Source organism: Anabrus simplex, chromosome 1 (genome assembly GCF_040414725.1).
Source record: "Anabrus simplex isolate iqAnaSimp1 chromosome 1, ASM4041472v1, whole genome shotgun sequence".
Taxonomy (NCBI): domain Eukaryota; kingdom Metazoa; phylum Arthropoda; class Insecta; order Orthoptera; family Tettigoniidae; genus Anabrus; species Anabrus simplex.
Genome location: NC_090265.1, coordinates 1,060,519,430 through 1,060,525,429, shown reverse-complemented (window position 1 = coordinate 1,060,525,429; position 6,000 = coordinate 1,060,519,430). Strand labels below are relative to the sequence as shown.

The window sequence follows — 6,000 nt, the reverse complement described above, 5'->3', positions numbered from 1 at the left end:
CCTTCTTAAGACTATAAATAAATATAAGGTATGATTAATAATATGCAAATTTCCGTAAATATTTAACAACAACCCGGCTACACAAATCAAAACAAACGCATGCTGGCACTCCAGCTGCCGCCATTATGGACAGTTTCGATAGGTCGGTTAAAGTCTGAGATTTTGTAGTTGGTCTTGGTTGTGTCAACGCCTCTGCGCTGGTTGTGTCGTTCCGTACGATAACCTCGAAGATGCATCGAGAGTAGTGATGTCAGTCTCGAGTATTTCGAACGAGAGTGTTAAGATGATGGTGATTTATGCCTGGATAATATTAAAAGAATCCAAAACGCCCCCATCTACAAGAACAAGATGATGGTGATTGAAACTACTGCTTCCATAGCCGACTACAGTTACTACATATTCTCTTTGACAGTTACTGTAGTTGGTAGTTGGCACTGCTGCTTCCTATCATAGATACCAAAACCGGTAAATTCCGGTAATTACAAATGTTTTCATTTAATAAATGTGTTTTCTGACAAGTATATCTTATTTTCTATACTACCTTTATGAATAATCCTACTCTATTGAAAAAAAATGATTTAGTATTTTTTTCCAATACCTTGTACCTTACTAGGAAAATTTAGTACAAATTTTTTTCGCCCAGTGGCTACCCTGCGCCGGGAGCGTTGTTGTGTTCTATTCGATCCTCTTTGGTTGTGTTTATTGTTTATTGTGGTTTAAAGCCCAAACAGTTTCGTTAAGAAGAAGATTGTTTATGGGGCAGCCCATTAAATTGACAAGACAAGACAATTGTTTATTGTTTTTTATAGGTTATTTTGTGTTCGTAGATTTGAGGTATCTATCGAGGTAAGTAATAACATCTATACAGTATGTCAGGATCAGATTTTCAGTACGGTATGTGCCAGGTAATTGAAAAATGCTACGAGATGAATTGACAGTTATGTTTATCTTTTGTAGATCTGGAGAAAGCATATGACTGAGTACCGATGGAATAGATGTTGGCCTTATGGGGGGATTATGGGCTTAGGGATAGATTGTACAATCAAAGGCATTTATGTTGACAATTGGGCTGCAGCGGGAGTTGATTGTAGAATGAGTTTTTGGTTCATGGTTACTTACCTGTGTCATTCATAGTTTACATGAATCATCTACTGCAAGGAATAAAGTGGCATGGAGGGATTGAGTTAAGTAGAAATGTAGTAAGCAGCTTGAATATGCTCCCAGGCAAAGCTATCTTTACCCTGATTCATTTTCTGATGAACTTGAACAAGTGCACTGTATCTCTAGCCTTGGATCCAGTAAACGTGCAGACATTGTTGTGATTGACAGGAAGAGAAACATCGGCGTTGTTATTAATCCAACAATAAGGTTTTAGAGTAACGGGCCAAAGAAGTTGATTCTGAAAAGAAGAGACACTACGAACCCTGTTTTTAGTACTTTGAAGGAACGTATCACATACCTGCCAATTGCTGGGAGGTGATTGGGTTACTCTTCGGAGCGCAAGAGGATCTGTCACAAAATTTTCAGTTAATTTCTTCCTTTGTTTTGGTATTCCTGTTTCGTTTCTAAAATATATTTGTTCAGATATTTTACGTGATTCTTTGTCAATGGTAAATCACCATTTAGATGGTATATTTGACTGAAGAAATGTTGGACAAAATGGGAAAATGTAAACACTCAAGAAGGAAGAAAGATGTATAGAAAATTAAATAATGAATTAAGAAGGGAGACTGAACATGCTAAAGAAAAGTGGATCAGAGAAACCTGCAGCTAAATAGAGCGGTTGGAAAGTGAAGGTAAATATGACATGATGTACAAGGAAGCTATGGAATTAACATTCATGGATAAAAGGGATGGAAGTGGATGACTGAGATTAAAACATTCGATGGACAGTTAGTAAGTGAGCCTGAAAAAGTCAGGGAACGATGGAAAGAGTACATAGAATGGTTATATGATTGGAGCAGCAGACCAGATGAGAGGTGTAGATGAAATACCAGTTGAACTACTCAAAGTACTGCAGGGGAAAGGAAAGATATATTTGTGAAACTTTGTCAAGAAATATACTTAAAAGGGAAATGGCCAAAAGATTTTCTGGAAAATATAATAATATCAATAGAAAAAAGGAAAAATAGTAAGAAATGTGAAGAACACAGGACACTAAGTTTAATTTCGTATGCAGCTAAAATACTATTAAGAGCAATAAACAGAAGGATTTACAGACAAATGGAGAATTATATTGGTGAAGAACAATATGGATTTAGGCATGGAGTAGGCACAAGGGATGCCATTGAAAGTCATAGGAGAAAGGTACATAGCGAAGAATAGAAAAGTATACACAGTCTTTGTAGACTTAGAGAAGGCATTTGACAAAGTGAGGTGGGATTAGCTCTTGGAGATACTTAAAAAAACATGGAGTGGAATGGAGAGAGAGAAGATTGATCAAGGAATTATATTACAACCAAACAGCAAGTGTGAGAATAAGAGGAGAATTAACAGAAGAAATCAGACTGGGAAAAGGTGTTAGACAGGGTTGCTGCTTATCACCAACTTTGTTTAATATTTACTTGGAGGAAATTATTTGTGAATGCTTGGATGGTAAAAGAGGTGTCAACGTTGGAGGTAAGAGAATTGAATGTATAAGATTTTCTGATGATATGGCAGTAATAGCTTGAAAATGTGAAGGACCTCCGCAAAATGCTGAGAGAATTTAAAAAAAAGTGCGAAGAGTATGGAATGAGCATAAACAAAAAGAAAACCAAATTCATGATACTTGGAGGTAACGGTGAAAAAGCAACAATCAAGATAGGGGGAGAAATTATTGAACGAGTGAATAAGTTTAAGTATCTTGGAAGTATTGTGACTGAAGACCTTCAGTCTGTAACAGACATAAAAGCTCGAATTACCTTAGCCAAGGAAAGCTTCAACAAGAAGAAAAAACTGCTTTGTGGTCCACTAGAGAAAGATCTGAGGAAGAGACTTGCAAGGTGTTACATATGGAGTATAGCTCTATATGGTGCTGAAACATGGACATTAAGGAAGGATGGAAAATTCTAAATTCCCATAGAGGGAATTAGATATTTTTCAGCAAACGCCTGAAAAGCCTTACATCTGATACATTAAGGAAGGAAGAATAGAGGCATTTGAGATGTGGATTTGGTGAAGAATTGAAGGAGTAAAGTGGGAAGATAAAATATCAAATGAGGAAGTTCGGAAGAGGGTGGGAGAAGTGAGGAGCATGCTGACCGTAATCCAAAATAGGAAGGAAAATTGGATAGGGCATCATCTAAGACACAACACTTTACTATGAGTAGCAGTTGAAGGGATAATGAAAATTATTATCAATTTGATGCTGTAACCGTATGGTACCCCTTATTCTAGGGCAGCTATCCCTTATGGATAATCCCCCTGTCTCACCGGAGTGAAAGCTGGGTAGACTTGGGATATCTTAGAAGTAACAGACATGAAAGTAGTAAGAACCGGTGGGAACAGTTTCAGGAGGGTACTCTGGATGAGGGGATAAAGGCTGAGTAAAGAATAAACTTGATTGAAAGAGTTGTATGCATAAACCAGCTTCTTCTTCTTCTTTTTCTTTCTTTTTTTTTGCTTTACGTCGCACCGACACGGATAGGTCTTATGGCGACGATGGGACAGGAAAGGCCTAGGAATGGAAAGGAAACGGCCGTGGGCTTAATTAAGGAACAGCCCCAGCATTTGCCTGGTGTGAAAATGGGAAACGATGGAAAACCATCTTCAGGGCTGCTGACAGTGGGGTTCGAATCCACTATCTCCCGAATACTGGCCGCACTTAAGCGACTGCAGTTATCAAGCTCGGTAAACCAGCTTCAGTGATGGGGCCATGTGAGGTGAATGGAGGAGGATAGGTAACCTAGGAGAATAATGGACTTGGTCTCCGATGATAAGAGAATTAGAGGGAAACAGACTCAGTTTCTAATGATTTGAAGATAAGAGGTATGGAACTAAACGATGCCACAGGGCTACTTAGAAATAAAGATTGTGTATGGTTAACTTGTCAGACCATGACACTCCTTATACCGTAATGCCAAGAATAAAGCTGAAAATTTTGGGTTCGAGGTAACCAAATTCATCCTAGCCAGGCATATAATACTGAGATGTTAGTCTCGACCTAACTTTTAACCTTCCTGAACCAAGCTCGATAGCTGCAGTCGCTTAAGTGCGGCCAGTATCCAGTATTCGGGAGATAGTAGGTTCGAACCCCACTGTCGGCAGCCCTGAAGTCCGTGGTTTCCCATTTTCACACCAGGCAAATGCTGGGGCTGTACCTTAATTAAGGCCACGGCCGATTCCTTCCCACTCCTAGCCCTTCCCTGCCCCATTGTCGCCATAAGACCTGTCTGTGTCGGTGCGATGTAAAGCAATTAGCAAAAAAAAAAAAAAAAAAATAATCTTCCTGAAATACTGTACCAATGCCAAAGAAAAAGTCAGTGCCCAAATTATCCTCAAGAAACAGACATTTAGAACCTTGAGTGGTAACCTCTAAACATTTGCTGCACGGGTGTGGACTGCACCTTCTTATGCAAAGTTGATCAATTTTGCAGTATACAAGAATTTGTGGATAAGGTTTGACGGTTTTAAACTGACTGTATAGCCCATAAACTGACCTCAGTATTGGGATAGCTTTAGTCTTTATCTAAAGGGAAGTTGGTGCTGATATGGAGGGGACAAATCTGGATTCTGACACTTTTCAACTTTTCATGGTCACATAAATGGGATTGTAAATAAAGGGTAAAGATCTCTGCACATGGTTATGAGGGTGTTTAGGAATTGTAGTAAGGATGTAAAGGAGAGGGCATATAAGTCTCTGGTAAGACCCCAACTAGAGTACGATTCCAGTGTATGGGACCCCCAGCAGGATTACTTGATTCAAGAACTGGAAAAAATCCAAAGAAACGCAGCTCGATTTGTTCTGGGTGATTTCTGACAAAAGAGTAGCGTTACAAAAATGTTGCAAAGTTTGGGCTGCAAAGACTTTGGAGAAAGAAGAGAGCTGCTCGACTAAGTGGTATGTAATACCAATATAAATGGTCCGTTATTGGACAGTATAAATTTTCTATCTAACTCATTACTGGTTTCCAGCGTTTCACCCCCGTGTGCTAAGTTGGGCTCATCGATAGCTGCAGTCTTTTAAGTGCGGCCAGTATCCAGTAATCGGGAGATAGTGGGTTCGTACCCCACTGTCGGCAACCCTGAGGATGGTTTTCCGTGGTTTCCCATTTTCACACCAGGCAAATGCTGGGGCTGTACCTTAATTAAGTCCATGGCCGCTTCCTTCCCTTTCTTATGCCTTTCCCATCCCATCGTCGCCATAAGATATATCTGTGTCGGTGCGATGTAAAGCAAATAGAAAAAAAAATGTTGGGCTCATCAGTTGGTACCTAGCACACCTAACAAGACGCATGGCTAGTGAAAATACCATTTAGGCCACTGCGTAGTCCACTTGGAGCCACCGGCAGTGCCAATGCACTTGAGACTTTGTCTCATTACCAAAAATTGCTGCCTGCTTGGTCATCAGATGATAGATAGATAAAGAATGGGTGAACCCTGCCTTCGCAGGGCTCCACACGTAGATCTGTGAAGACCCTTTGTGTCCCTTAAACGGGTTTGCCTAGTCCAGCCCTAGTGCTCCTATAAAGGGTACCAGTGTCCGGATGTTAGCATTCCTGATGTCTTCCAGGCTCACAAAATGTGAGCCAAGATATCGATGTCTAGTGCTTGCAAGAGCCTCGCACTGACACAACACATGCGCGGAGGTCTCTTCCCCCTTACCGCATCTTCTACACATTGGATCCTGATTGATTTTCATGAAGTGTAGGTGTCTCTGTAAGGTATTGTGTCCTGTCAACATTCCAACTACCATTCACATTCTGGTCCTATTCAAATTTATTAGGCCCTTTTTATAACTTTGGCTAGGCCCTTTGATAAGTTCACATGCCTGCCTTGCTATGGTTAGCCTCTTCCAAA

The 6,000-nt window shown here is 40.1% G+C and overlaps 1 protein-coding gene across 2 annotated transcripts in view; it reads left to right on the top strand.

Moving 5' to 3' along the window:
• The first annotated feature begins 683 nt into the window (after nucleotides 1-683).
• The window catches only part of LOC136857968 (uncharacterized), a 121,532-nt gene continuing 116,215 nt past the window's right edge, over nucleotides 684-6,000 (top strand). Inside the window, exon 1 of one of the 2 annotated variants that reach the window (XM_067137109.2) lies at nucleotides 684-846. The gene's annotated coding sequence lies outside the window, so the exon portion shown is untranslated. Of the gene's footprint in view, nucleotides 847-4,521; nucleotides 5,042-6,000 lie in introns of those variants that run through there. The other variant, XM_067137110.2, reaches the window with a different exon arrangement.